Consider the following 15,768-nt stretch of genomic DNA (forward strand, 5'->3'; position numbering starts at 1 on the left):
CTCTCCCCAGGACATACACTCATAATACCACCATGTGCGCGACATGGCATACGATCTTAGCCTAATCAGCTAATCCGTCTCACCATAATGCCGTGTGGGTCGACATTACATCACATCTAGCTAGCAATAATCTCATCTCATTTAAGGGAAAAATATCTCAACACACCAATATCATACCATATAAGGGTAAACAGTCTCATCACATTAACACTGGGATTTATCCCTCAATCACTCCTACACCGGCACGTGTAGTTTCGGGGTTAGGTTGTTCCGACCTACCCTTCCTTGGTGGCTAATCGATACTCCCAAAGCATTTGTTATTAAAAGTATTTACCACTTAATTCATATTATTTTACATGTCATTCATTTTATTGACATCATTGGCCATAAAGCAATATCATTCTTGGCACATTGGCCGTACTTCATAATTCAAGCTCACTATTCCATTTTCAATTATTATCATGGATAATCAACAACAAGGCCTTTAGAATTAAGACTTTAATCACATACTTGAGCATATTAGAGTCTTAGGCACATATGATCTCTTATACAATTTGATGTGATCACTTTCATTTAGATTTGACTTGAAGTCACAACATTTTAATGCATACTCGTACTTCAAATATTCTTCCGAAGAATAACACAATTTAATAAGAACATTCCGGAACACATTTGAACATATTCATATATATATATATATATACACACATCATCCGACGCCAAACTTATTCAGAAAAGTCAATTCATAATGGACAACTCGGGACTTACAAGATCATCGTGGAAATTCAATTCTAAGAGAGAACTTTAGCCAACATACCTTGCCTCGAGCTTTTTAATTTACTAAAATGTTCCAGATATCCTAGCCACTTTGATCTATTTAGAGATATAGCAAAATTGAACACAAATTAGGAAGGGGTTCATAATTCTAGCTCACTTGAGCATTTTACCAAACACTAGACGTGCATTAAGGTTTTAAGATCCTCATATGGTGGATTCTTCCACCCCACTACCTAAAGTTTATCCAAAAGAGCTCAACAATCTCCCCACTACACTAGATGGTACATACATATAAAATAAACAACTCCCACACCCAAGAATTGCTTTACTAATTACCCATTTTTAGTTAAATTTCGAAATTAAGGGTTAAGATGTAGAATCTTGCCTTTTGGTTGAAGACCTTGTGAGTTACCCTAAAGAACTCTTCAAGGTTTGAACAAAGATTGATGAACAGATGACTTAGAACTCCCTTTCTCACTCTAGACCACCTCGTCCTCTCTCTAAAATGTGAGTTTGAACCTTCTAAAATGACCCTTAATATTGGTTTATGAGAATGGGGTCGGGTTTATAAAATCAGAAAAATAAAGATTCGAAACACGATCTGTGGTCGCTTATGCGGTCTGCAAAATGGCCCTCCGAAACTGTGCAATTCTGCCCCACTCTACCACTATTATGTGGTCCGCAGACCTGTTCTGCGGTTGCATAATGTGGCGCAGAACCTCCCTCCGAACAATTTTCATGCTGGATCCGCGGTCGATGTGCGACCCGCAAAATGGTTTTGTGATCGCATAGTCACCACACAATATCACCCAAACTTTGCCCAATTTTCTGCTTTATTTTGCAGCTCGCGGAGTGATTCTGCGGTCGCATAGTGGGCCGCAGAAATGTATTTTTTCTACCAAAAATTTTTCTTCACTCCCTAGCGTACTGTTCAACCCAAAAAGTTCGTACCGCATCAACACATAAGCCTACTTCGGTACTATGAAACCCCGGATTTTAGGTAAAATATTTACGGGCCCTTACATTGATGTTAATTACACAAAGTGTTAACTTTCAAATTGGTTGCGCCAGAGGCCACAAACTAACAAATTAATTTGGTTATGTTTAACCACCATTAATAATCGAAAAACTAAACCGAAAATAACCGAACCGAACCTTGAAAAAACCGCACCGAACCGTAAATACTTTGGTTTGGTTTAGCTAATATTACAAAACTAAAAATCGATAAATCGAACCGTACTTTCATACTAACCAACCGATCGACCGACGCCCACCCCTAATTCTAAGTTCAGGACTAAGGCCTCATTTGTTTTTTTAAGATTAAGACATCTGAATCTGAATACATATTCGAATATCAAGATGTGTATTAAGATCTGAATACTAAATGATTGAGATTGTTTGATTTTTAACATATGAATGTATAGAATTTATCTTTATTTGAAAATTAATAAACATAAAATTCAAATAAAATACTAATTAATCTAATATTCTATGGTATTTATTGATGGTGATAGCTAATAGTGGTGCTTGTGAATTCTGACTAGAGGCGGTAGTTGGTGGTAGTTTTGGTTGATGGTGATGGTTCAGGGTAGTTGCTAGTGGTAATTGGTAGTGGTGGCTATTATGATTAGGGATGATGGTGGTGGATGGTGATAGTTAGTTATGGAGGGTGATGGTGGTAGTTCTGATTGAGGAAGGCGGTGGTGGGTAGTGGTAGTTTATAATGATGGGCAGTGCCGGCTATGATTGTTAATGGTAATGGGGTGGTTAGTTGTGGTAGTTGAGGTAGATAAGTATTGGCTGTGGTTGAAAATGATGGTGTGTTAGAGTGGTGGGGATGGTGGTTCGTGGTAGTCGATAATGGCGGCTATGATTGAGGATGATGATAACGGTGGTGGTGGTTGAGCATGGTGGCGTTGGGTGGCATGGTGGTAGTTGATAATGGTTGGCGGTGGAGGCAGTTAATAGTGAATGTAAATGATAATATCTTAATGAAATTAAGTCTATGTTATAAATCTTAATCATACAGACCTATTCAGACCCATTAAGTAGTTGAAAGTAAAAAAAAACAAACACACTTAATGATCAAGATCTGAATAATTAAGATTCAGACTTTAAAAATAAATATACTTAATGTCTGAGATCTGAATAATTAAAATTCAGACCTTCATTAAGTACAAACAAATGAGGCCTAATTGTCTTTAATTTTTGAACTTCCAACTCTAATTTTTGAACAAACTGATATTTATGCTAAGTATAATGGTGTGAGAAAGAATCCATACAAATTATACAATCAAAAAATCAATAGCAAAATGTTCTTCCTTGAGCTTTCAGATAATAACTATGTACTTGACGATAAAGTTTGATAATTTAAAGGTATTTCATTCCTTCTTCTTAATTTATTATTTTTTAATTATTTATGACTAATGGAGTATTTTTCCTTTTTATGAAGCACATTGACATTGCCTTGTATTATTTGAGAAAGAAGGAAAGCTACCACCCTTGCGCCCATCCATTCTATTGCACAACTACATATATAGTTTTTGATAACTATGTGCTTCTTGTGGATGAGGATTTCAATGAAGATGCTTCAAATGAGTTATGGTGTGATGAAAATCAATTGTATCTCACACCGTATGTGTAACGATCCGGCCTATCGTTTTGAGTGTTGTAGCTCTGTTTCCCCATTTACTACTCATTTTATGCCTATTAGTTGCTATGTGACTTGCCGGGGTAGTTGGATCAGTTCCGGGGATGTTTCGAAATGAGTTGAGACACTTAATCTCAAGATTGGAAGCTTAAGTTAGAAAGATTGATTGTATGTTGACTTGTATGTAAATGGCTCCGAAATGGAGTTTTGATGGTTCTGATAGCTCCGTTGGGTGATTTTGGACTTAGGAGTGTGTCCGGATAGTGATTTGGAGGTCCGTAGTTGATTTAGGCTTGAAATGGCGGAAGTTGGAAAATTGGAAGTTTTGGAGATTGAGAAGTTTGCCCCAGAGTTGACTTTGTGGTTACCGAGCTCGGATTTTGGTTTTGGGAGTTGGAGTAGGTCGGTTGTGTCATTTATGACTTGTGTGCAATATTTGAGGTCAATCAGACTTGACTTGTTAGGTTTCAACATCGATTGTAGAAGTTAGAATTTCTTAGTTTTAATTAGGCTTGAATTGGGGTACGATTCATGTTTTTGATGTTGTTTGATGTGATTTGTGGGCTAGACTAAGTTCGTTTCATGTTTTAGAACTTGTTGCTGTATTTGGTTGAGGTCTCAGGGGCCTCAGGTGGAGTTTGTATGATTATCGGATCGAAAATGAGACTTAGAGCATTGCTGAAGCTTGGAGCCTTCTGGTGTAATCACACCTGCTAAAGGATTAGCTGCAGGTGCGATGCCGCAGGTACGATGCCGCAGGTGTGGCTGATGTAGCGCAGAAGCGGAGCTGGCCTAGCCTGGGGTGTGACGCAGGTGCGAGGGGTTTTCCGCATCTGCAAGCCCGCAGGTGCGAGCAAGGCTCCGTAGATATGGAGAAGGGGAGAGTAGGTTGTCTTTGCAGAAGCGGATCGAGGGTCGCATGAGCGCTTCCACAGGTGCGGACCCTGTAGACTTAAGTAACTTCTGCAGAAGCGAAACTCTTATCGCAAAATTGATTCCGTAGGTGCGGATATTTGGCCCGCAGGTGCGAAGGCACTGGGCAGAACATTAAATTTGAAGGTTTCGTGATTTTTCTCATTTTGGACTTTGCAAACTCGGTCTAAGGCGATGTTTGAGAGGATTTTCGAGGGGTTTCTCGAGGTAAGTCACTTATGATCATTTTTATTCAATAATCTTGTTTCCCCACTGAATTTCCCACCTAGTTTGTGTGTTTTTGAGGTGGAATTTGGGTAGTTTGAGGCTAGGGATTTAAAGAGTTTAATTTGGGGATTTAAGTGGTGATTTGGTATCGAAATTTGGTAAATTTATTATGATTGGACTCGTGGTTGAATGACCTTCAAGATTTTGTGACTTTTATTGGATTTCGAGACATGGGCCCGGGGTCGCCTTTGAGTTGACTTTTCGACTTTTGATTAAGAATTTAATATTTTCTTATGGAATTGATTCCTTTAGCCCGTGTTGATTATATCGAATTGTTTATGGCTAGATTCGATGCATTCGGAGGCCGATTCGCGAGGCAAACACTTGTAGTAGAGTGATTCGAATTACTTGAGGTAAGTATTGTACGACCTGATCGGTCGTTTTGAGCTCTAGCGCGTCGTTTGGCAGTTTGAGGCCTTGAGTAGCTTCACTTCATGTTTGATGAGTTGTATGTGTGGCCGGAATTGAATTTTGGGAAGTTCTGTGTGGTTTCAGAAGGAAAATTCTCAATTCGGAAGCTTTAAGTTGGAAGAGTTGACTAAGATTTGACTTTTGAGTAAACGATCTCAGAATCAGGATTTGAAGGTTCCAGTAGGTTCGTATGAAGATTTTGGACTTGGGCGTATGTTCGGGTTGAGTATCGGGTCGCTCGGGAGCATTTCAGCGCCTATTATGGAAGGTCGGCATTTTGGAAGTTTAAGAATTTCTTAAGTGTGATTTGAAGTGAATTTTGGTGTTATCGATGTCCGTTTGAGGTTCCAAGCCTTAGAATAGGTTCGTGTTGTGATTTATGACTTATGCATAAAATTTGGCGTCATTCTGAAATGTTTAAGTATAATTCGGACGCGTTCGACTAAGTTTGAATGTTTGAAAGATTAAAGAAAGGTTTTGATCACCGATTCATAGTTTTGATATTGTTTAGCATGATTTGGAGGCTTTGACTAAGTCCGTATCGTGTTTTGGGATGTGTTGGTGTAACGACCCTGCCAGTCATTTTGAGTATTACAACTCTGTTCCCCCATTTACTGCTCAACTTATGCTTTACAGTTGTTATGTGACTCGCCGGGGGGCTTGGTTCGGCTCCGGTGAGGTTTTGGAATGAATTGGAACACTTAGTTCCAAGGTTTAAAGCTTAAAATAATGATCAGATATCGACTTATGTATAAATGACCCCGGAATAGAGTTTTGATGATTCTACTAGCTCCGTATGGTGATTTTGGACTTAGAAGCATGTCCGAAAAATTATTTAGAAGCCCAAAGTTAAATTAGGCTTAATATGGCTAAAATAGAAATTTAAGTTTGGAAGTATGACCAGTGAGTCGACTTTTTGATATCGGAGTCAGAATCTGATTCTGAAAATTGGAATAGGTCTGTTATGTCATTTATGACGTGTGTGCAAAATTTGAGGTCAATCGAACTTGAATTGATAGGTTTCGACATTGAATGTAGAAGTTGAAATTTTTTAGTTTCATTAAGCTTGAATTGGGGTATGATTCGTATTTTTAGCTTTATTTGATATGATTTGAGGCTTCAACTAAGTTAGTATAATGTTTTAGGACTTGTTGGTGTATTTGGTTGAGGTCACGGGGGCCTCAGGTGAGTTTCAGATGGTTAACGGATTGAAATTTGGACTTAAACAACTGCTGGAAATTTTGGTATTCTGGTGTAACCGCACCTGCGAAATTTAGCTCACAAGTGCGAGCTCTGAGAAGCGCACAACTAGAAATTCGCTATTTTTCGACTACCAAAATAGTCAGAAAAGTACCTATTCAACTACTTTCTGACTAATTTAGAGTAGTCGAAAAAAGGTAGGTCGGAAAAAAATTTCCGACTACAGTAGTCGAAAATATTTTTCCGCCAAAAATTTGAAAAGGGAGCTATTTCTAATTGAAGTAATCGGAAAATAAAATAAAAATTATTTATTTTAAAAAAATATTTTCGACTGCTGTAGTCAGAATATTATATATATAATAATTATTTATTAGTTATTTTTATTTTATTTTCTGACCACAATAGTTAGAATGTTGAATTTCCTGAATATTTTCTGTAATTTTTTCGACTGCAATAGTCTGGAAATGCATTATTCTGGGCACATTTTTTGACTAATGTAGTCGGAAAATCATTATGTTGGGCACATGTTTCGACTACAGTAGTCGAAAAACTTGGTTGATTTTTGGTAGAATACTGCCCTTTAATTAGCACACCACCTGTCAAATGACCAATACTATAAACAACCAATTCAACCAACCAATTCCAACTAAGCAACCAATTCAACCAACCAATTCCAACTAAGCAACCAATTCCAACTAAACAACCTAATAATCAAACCAATCAATTCCAACTTCAACAAACAAACATTCAAATCCCATAATATCATACCAAAACATTACTTAAAGTCTAAATATTCAATATTAAGTCTAAGTAGCTAATACACATCGACACTAATATAATAAAGTCTAAACATATATGCCAAATCATCTAAATCTACCATAAAGTCTAAATATAAAATCTGAACATCCAAGAATAGTAATCAACCATAAACCACTACTACACATCAGATTCAGTCTCTTCATCATCATAAGAGTGAGGCATGTGCTTTTTCATGTATTTATCCACTCTAGCAATGTGAGCTTCGGCTGTTTCACACCGTTTCGACAACAACTTAATTTGCTTTCGCATTGCTTCCATTTCTTCCTGATTTTGGCAGTAGGAGCATCCGAAAATAATGACTATGGACGAAAATCATTTAGCGATTTTTCCTTAGCAATAAACCTCGCAACTCCTTCTATAAATTCCTTCCTCAACCCCGCACGATTAGGATGAGTCCTATTATACATCCATCTACGATGTTCAAATTCCATCCTACATCAAGAGAAAAAACTATTGAGATATTCTTCTAAAGGTTCCTACTTTGAATAATTATAATACCTTCAATAAAGTGAACAATGAAATTATTATTAAATATAAATTAATAGTTAACTCCTAGAATCAAAGTGAAACTAAAATTTTAAATTTACACAAAAGAAACCCAATCATTTAGTTATTAGCAAACAAGGGAACTTGAAGAATGAGGCAAGTCCTATGATTTATATAAAGATATATTTAAAGAAAAATATATAGATATACCTGTCGCAGCAAGGACGAAACCAAGAAACAAAAGTCGAAATGAGAGGATGAACCAGTAGTATAGCCTTTCTTTAATTATCAACCTTTGTACTCTTTCAGTCTTCTACAAAATCATGATGACTTGTATAAGTTAACGTAGAATAAAAATGGTTTGAACAAAAAAATTACAGTTCAAAAGAAAGATTAGCTGGTTGGCTTCTCTATGAGCATAGAGAAACTAAAATCTAAGATGTGACATTCTAAGAACTCTGAAGTGAACTATTAATGATTGATGAATCAGCTCTAAGATACTACCAACTTTAATGATGTTCAAAAGAAAACTGATGATATTCCCTGCTTTAAATGGTTTGACTGTGAACTACTTATTGAACAATAGTGAACAAAGTTCAATCGTTAGACACAGAGATTCTACAAGGAACATAAATAGTCAAAGAACTTTTTATTTTATAAAAGGAAAATTATATCAAAGCTACAAATATTTTTGTGTCTGTGAAGTTATATAATGATGTACGTGAATATTCAGAATGTAACAAAATAGTAATATTTTTGTTATGTGTTTAGTAATACAAAACATAAAGTGATTATGAGTGAATAATGAAAAGCATGATTGTTCAATGAGTGAATAGATTTATGCACTGCAACAATAAATGTTTCTCATTTTCTATAGTGTTGAATCAGATAAAAAGCAGGATTCTTCCTTTCCTCCAAAGGAGAAAAAAAGCCTCAACCAATAACATCAACAAACAAGGTTTGTTCTATGGTTATATTTACACACTTTGGGTTATGCGAAATTAAATTAACTCATCCCAATTATACAATATACCATCAGAATAAGAGATACTATTCTTGTTCCAATTTGTGTAACAAAATTTAACTTACATAAATAAAAAAAACTTTTGAAATATAACATAATATTTGCATGACTTAAGGGTAAAGTCACTAAAGATTCTATACTATTTCAAAAAAATAAGAAAAATATAAAAAATAAATTATAAAAAGTGTAAAGCAAATGTGAGATTAAATTAGTAGACATTCTAGAATGTCCTCCTCATGCACTCTCATATGTGATGCTTCATACAAACTTAGTAATCCTTGGACATCAATATATTAAGGGCTTCCTTGAAGCCTCCGTCATGATTAGTGAATTGCTTGAACACATATGGTTAAACATCATGTTCATATTTTGATAGAAATTAATTTAGTTAAAACCATAAATTATAAGTTGTTATTAAAAATATTACTATATAACTGCCAAAAGAACTTAAGCATTCTTACAATATATAACTGGTGTGTTTGAATGCTAAGAAACTTAAAGTTTGCCACATTAAAATTGGTGATAATTTTTCAGTACAAGGGCATAATTACAATTAGCAACCCATATGTGAATTCATTTAAGCAGTTGTCTGGCCGCTGCTGATAAATTCAGCTTTATTTCATAATCGAGCGAAGCCCTATATTAATGCGAGTGTAATTACACCCTTTTCTACTATATCGATGTTAAGATTTCTGCATTGCACCAACAATAAAACACACACACACAAACACACACAAAGAGAGAGAGAGAGAGAGAGAGAGAGAGAGAGAGAGAGAGAGAGAGAAACTGACGGAGAAAGATCTGGCACCTCAGTAGTCGTCCCCAGCGTTGGTCACAACCGCTGAAGCCACCGGTTGAAGAGAGGAGCGACAATAGGAGCGTGAGAGAGGAGAGAATGTGGGAAAGGAAAAGAGAATTAGAAAAAATAAGGGTTTCGACTAAGTTAGGCCCAAAATAACTTAAGTTATCCGACCACAATAGTAGCTAAATAATATCTTACTAAATTTCGACTATTGTAGTCGGAAAATGTATATTATTTAATTAATTTTTTATTAAATATTTTGATTATTGTAGTCGAAAACTATAAGGACCATGCGGTCAAAAGTGATTTGACTTTCCTATGTTATATTCCGACTACAGTAATCGGAAAATTATATGCGTAGAAGTTTCCGCGAAACTTTACAATAATAATAGTCAAAAACATAGTCAGCAAAATTCGAAAAATAAAAATAAATATAAATATGTATTTTCAGACTACTGTAGTCGGAAATTTACTACTCACATTTTGTAGTCGGAAATGGTAGTCTGAAAAAAGTTTTTTTCTAGTAGTGGCGTGCTTGGTTGCGCAGAAGCGGAGGCAAGGGGAGCTGGGCAAGACCGCGGCAGCGAACAACTCCTTCACAGAAGCGAGTCTGCAGAAGCGAAGCAGGCGCAGGAGCGGCAACATGTCTGCAAAAGCGGCAGCATGTCCTCAAAAGCGGGACCGCAGATGCAGTTAGTTTTTCCGTAGTAGCGGAACCCCTGGACAGATTACAAAATAGAGGGGTTCCGACATTTTTATCATTTTGGACATTTTCAACACGGTTTTTGGGCAATTTTCAGAGAGAATTCACGGAAAAACTTGAGGTAAGTCACTTGTGATCATTGTTAGTCAATAATATTGGATTATCATTGAGTATTTCGACTAAATTACGTGTTTTTGAGGTGAAATTAGAGGATTTGGGCTTAGGTATTTCAAAATAAGAATTTAAGATTTGGAGGTCGAGTTCATGTCGGAATTTGGTAAAATTGGTATGGTTGGACTCGTGGTTGAAAGGGCGTTCATATTTTGTCGGCTTCCGAGATGTGGGCCCCACATGCGATTTTTTTGTGCAATTTCGAATTTTGTTGGAAAATTAATATTTTTATATGGAATCAATTTCTATAATTTGTATTGACTGAATCGAATTATTTTTGACTAGATTCGAGGCGTTTAGAGATCGATTAATGAGGCAAAGGCATAGCAGAATAAAGAATTTTGCGGTTTGAGGTAAGTAACAGTTCTAAATCTAGTTCTGAGGGTATGAAACCCCGAATTTTGTGTTATGTGATCGATTTTTAGGTGACACACATTCTAGGTGACGGACGTGTGGGCGTGCACCGTAGGATTGTGACTTGGTCAAATTTCATGAAACTGTGTAGTTGAATAATCTGTGGTTATCTGTACATTCTTCATGTAGTAGAGAAATTGAACCACAAATCATGTTTAGATTTCGTGTTGGCACTGTAGGGACCCACAAAGGTCGTGTACATTTTGAATTATCTGCTAAATTTTTATTTTGTACTCAGTCACAATTTACTTGTTTATTTTATAGCAGTCTCTATTGTTCATTATTGATGCATCATATCATTGTTGTTTTGGGGCTGATTATCATGATTATTGAGAGCCCGAGAGACTGGAGATATTTATGACCGAGTGAGACCGATGGCCTGATTATGAGATATTATATTATATCACGTGAGTTGTTCGTGCGGATCCTGATATTATACTATAGCACGTGAGTTGTCCGTGCAACACGTGAATTGTCTGTGCGGATCCAGATATTGATACTATAGCACGTGCGTTGTCCGTGCAGCATGCAAGTTGTTCGTGCAGATCCATATATTATACTATAGCACGTGAGTTATCCATGCAGATTATAGCACTTGGGGTGAAGAAGTCCTTCCGGAGTCTGTACACACCCCTACTGAGCGTAGGTACCTACTGAGTGTGAGTGCTGAGTGTTGAGTGAATGAAATGGCTGAGTGACTGTGGTCCTGAGAGGATGCATTTGATTTCATTATTGTTGCACTTCAGCTGTCATATATCGCTGTTTTGAAAATTTCTAAGAGATATTATCTTATGTTTCAGTTGAACTTGACATGAAATTACTGTTTTGGCCTTAAATGTTAAATTTTGAAAGGATACTTACCTTATTATGGTGGAAATTACTGTAGTTGGATTCAGCTGTGAAGCTCGCCACTACTTTTAGTTCTTTATTTAGTATTGTTACTTGCTGAGTTGGTTGTACTCATACTACATTCTGCACTTCGTGTGCAGATTCAGGTGTTCCCGGACATAGTGAGTGTTGATTTCTTCGCATAGTTGATTATCCGGAGATTCCGAGGTAGCTGCCGGTGTTTCGCAGACCTTGTCTCTCCTTCCTTATTTTCTTGATTACTGTATTTGGTCTCAAACTATTATAGACCATATTTTCCAGACTTGTGAGGTATAGATGCTCATGTACTCTGTGACACCCCGATAGTTGGGAATTACGCATTATGTTTTGGGTTTTCTATCCGGTTATGAGAACTTTTACTATTAAAACTACTTTAAATTCATTCTTGTTAAAAGTGCTGGAAATATTTGTGAGATATCGGCTTGCCTGGTACCACGTTAGGCGCCATCACGAAATGTTAGAATTTTGGGTCGTGACAGTTGGTATGTTTGGATGAGGTCCCGGGGGCCTCGGGTTTGAAACGGATTGAAATTAGATTAAAATTTGGATTTGATGGAATACTGAAGACTGCTGAAGTCTGGTGTCATCATACCTGCGGTGGGTTTGGTCACAGGTGTGGACACGCAGGTGCGGGGGAGGTCATCACAGAAGTGAAGAAGACTAGCCAGGGGAAGGGCTGCAAGTGCGGAGCTTAGGCGCGTAGATGCGCATCTGCAGAAGCAGAGAAGGCATCGACGATGCGGAATTTGGGCCTTTTGTGGTGGATCGCAGGAGCGGTCAGTGCTCCGCAGAAGTGTGACCACAGGAGCGAATTTTTATCTGCAGAAGTGGACTTTCCTGGGCTCAGTGAGAACTGCACCTGCGATGGGAATTTCCGCAGGTACGGCTATTGGTCCGCTGGTGTGAAAGTCGTTGGGTAGTGGTGTTTTTAAATTGAGACTTAGTTATCAATTCTCTCATTTTTCTCTTGGGTGACCGAATTTGGGGAGCTATTTTGAAGAGGTTTTCTTCATGCAACACAAGGTAAGTAATTTTTCACTTGTTCTAAGTAAAATATATGGTTTATATATGGAGCTAAGGATGAAAATTTATGGAAATTGTGAGATTTTGGTAGAAAACCTAGAATTTGGTATTTTTAGATTTTGACCATGAAATTGGACATGGAATTAGGATCAAATTATATATTTGAGTTCGTGGTGTTATGGGTAAAGTTTATCTTTGAAAATTTTTGAAATTCAGGTACGTGGGCCCGAGGGTTGACTTTGTTGACTTTTCGAGCGGAGTTCAGAATCATTATAAATTGTTAAATTATACATATTGGAGTATATTTTGATTGAATTGTGCATTCTTTGACTAGTTTCGGATTGTTGTCATTGAATTGAAGAGTTAAGAGTCATTGGAGTCGGTTATGGAACTTCGGAGCGAGGCAAGTCTCCCGTCTACCTTGTGAGGGGGAAACTACCCCCTAGGTGATGTAATTATTATGTGCTGCTAGTTGTGGGTGCTACGTACGCACGAGGTGACGAGAGTCCGTACGTAGCTAAAGCATGTTTATGTCCGGGTAGACTTAGGACATTATCATCTAGTATTTGAATTATTTGAACTCATTCTGCTGGCTTAATTAATTAAATTTTTAATTGAAATTGATTTAGAAATGTATGTATGTATATATATATATATATATATATATATATTAGGCCGAGCCTTATCACCTTGAGTTATTGGCGAGTTATTTGAGCAACGATAAAGGTTATATTCACTTTGTGCTCATGTATTGTATTGTAAGCACGTGTCTCATAATTCGATGATTTCCTTCCTATCTTGTGGAGCGGGCCGAATGCCTCGGTAGTGTAATGGATACATCTATGGTTCTTGCCACTCGACCCTCGATAGTGTATATATTATTCTGGATTGGACCGTACGACCTCGGCATAATCATGCGTTATATCACTAGCATCCCAAATATTCACGAGATTTTTCTCCCACTGATGCCTGACATTTATTATGGTGTTCATTATCCGTTGGTTTATGGCACTTAATATATCTGAGTTGTTGAGATTAGGGGCGGGTAGAAAATTCGAAAAATCGAATTCCGAACCGAACCAAATTAATTTGGTATTTCGGTATTCTTCGGTATATATATTTTTGTATTTCGGTACGGTACTCGATATTGAAATTTTGATATTTCACTATACCGAAATATCGAAATACCGAAATATTTTAGTCCAAGTCCACCTATATTGGGAAGCATCTTCTTAGCTGCAGGGACTCAAAGTCTCAAATATTGTTGATTGAAGATTGTTTTGTCGATATTGTTGATTGAAGTGTTGAAGCCTTCTTAGTTAGGGACACGATTAGAACAACTAATTCGTGTTGTTGTTGTTGTTGCCTACGCTCATTCTTCAAATTTTTCAAACAAGTATTCATAAGTCTAAGGGCTTCCTGAAGAGCAGCATTTAAAACGGTAGGCGCATGCAAATCATCAGCAAGTTTTGTCTCCAACTCATTACGCAGCTTCTTGATGCATTTCTCGGCCTCACAGTTTTTGTCATTTTTAACTTTTGTTGAAGCCTTCTTACATGCAATGTTGAAAACTTTTTCAGTGAAATATTGGTGACTTGGTGTTGAGTCGGTTGACTGTTGAAACTTAAAAACGTTTTTAGCAATTTAGTTTATTAACGTTTTATACTAATGCAAAATTCATTTTAGTCTAGTTTGATTGGATACCGAAATCTTACCGAACCAAATAAGAAATATCGAACTATACCGAACTACTTTGGTACGGTATTTGGTATGCATAATTGATTTATCGAATATCGAAGTACTGAACCGTAGTTCTTGATACCGTACCGAAGTACCGAATGCCCACCCCTAATTGAGATAGAACACGAGACTGAGAAATTCATCTCCTTAAAGGAAACTTTTGGAAGATTATGTAACTTACAATTTTATCCCATTATTGTTGTTGTGCTTCATATCTGCTTATGATTTATCATATTGCTTTATTGGACCTCTAGTAAGTGTCGATGTCGATCCCTGGTCACTATCTATCCGGGGTTAAGCTAGATACTTACTGGATACACATTGATTTACGTACTCATGTTGCACTTCTGCACTAAATATGCAGGATTTGACAGGTTTATTTGGTGTTCATCTTGGCGCATAGGCGCAGCTGCTGAGGAGACTTTATGGTGAGCTGCAAATTTCAAACTGTGTATCGCAGCCCACATAGTCTTCATCATACTTACATTATCCTGTCTTACTTATATTCCAGACAAATATTGTATTATTATTGTATTCCTTAGCAAATGCTCAAGCACTTGTGATACTAGGTTTTGGGATATTCTAGTGGTTGTTTATGGTTAGGCTTGATATTTTCATCTTTTATTTTAAATCTTACTAATATTTTAAGTACTCATGATTTTTGTAAACGCATTGAATCCTTTACTTAAATTGTTAGTTCACTGTTGGCTTGCATAACAGCGACGTTAGGCACCATTACGTCCTATAGTGGGTTTTGGGTCGTGACAAGTATCGTACTTAAATTCGGTTGAAGCACCAATTGCTTGAATTGTTGTGATAGCCACGTGCTTTTGGGTGCTCACATGCGTGGGGATGATCCCATGTGCGGGCACCAGAATTTTTATTTATGTTTGGGTTGTGCTCGGGCTCTTATAAGCTCAGAAATGACTGTTAAGCTTTAAGCTTTGATACCTCACATGTTGTAACAGTTTATGCAATATAATTGAGACCTGATGAGGCAACTTAGAGGTTTAACCCCTGAACGAACTTAATAAATGCTCTTCATTGATGAAATTGTCGATTTGAGCTATGATAGCACACTTTGCACATGCCAAAACTTTAGCATGTCATTTACACCAGTCTAGGGACATGAGAATCTTATTTTATTTATCATATACCTGTATAATTATTTTATTGCTTCTGTATGATATTGGTAGACTGGGGCCTGCGGCTATGCCGGGTGGATTATATTATTGGCACGTGAGTTGTCCGTACAACACGTGAGTTATCCGTGCAGATCCATGTATTGATATTATTTGCACGTGAGTTGCCCGTGCAACATGTGAATTATCCGTGCAGATCCATATATTGATATTATTGACACGTGAGTTATCCGTGCGGATGCATGTATTAATATTATTGGCACGTGAGTTGTTCAGGCAGCACGTGAGTTGTTTGTGCAGATCCATATATTGACATTA

General features: G+C 37.0%; 1 long non-coding RNA gene across 1 annotated transcript; it reads right to left on the minus strand.

Annotated features, from left to right (window-relative positions):
* Positions 1 to 6,969: 6,969 nt before the first annotated feature.
* Positions 6,970 to 9,523, minus strand: LOC104113013 (uncharacterized). The gene is made up of 3 exons (XR_690135.4): positions 9,359 to 9,523; positions 7,754 to 7,856; positions 6,970 to 7,489 (listed from the first exon to the last, which is right to left on the minus strand). It is a non-coding gene; the product is annotated as an uncharacterized lncRNA (long non-coding RNA).
* Positions 9,524 to 15,768: the final 6,245 nt, after the last annotated feature.

This window comes from Nicotiana tomentosiformis, chromosome 3, assembly GCF_000390325.3.
Source record: "Nicotiana tomentosiformis chromosome 3, ASM39032v3, whole genome shotgun sequence".
Lineage (NCBI taxonomy): Eukaryota > Viridiplantae > Streptophyta > Magnoliopsida > Solanales > Solanaceae > Nicotiana > Nicotiana tomentosiformis.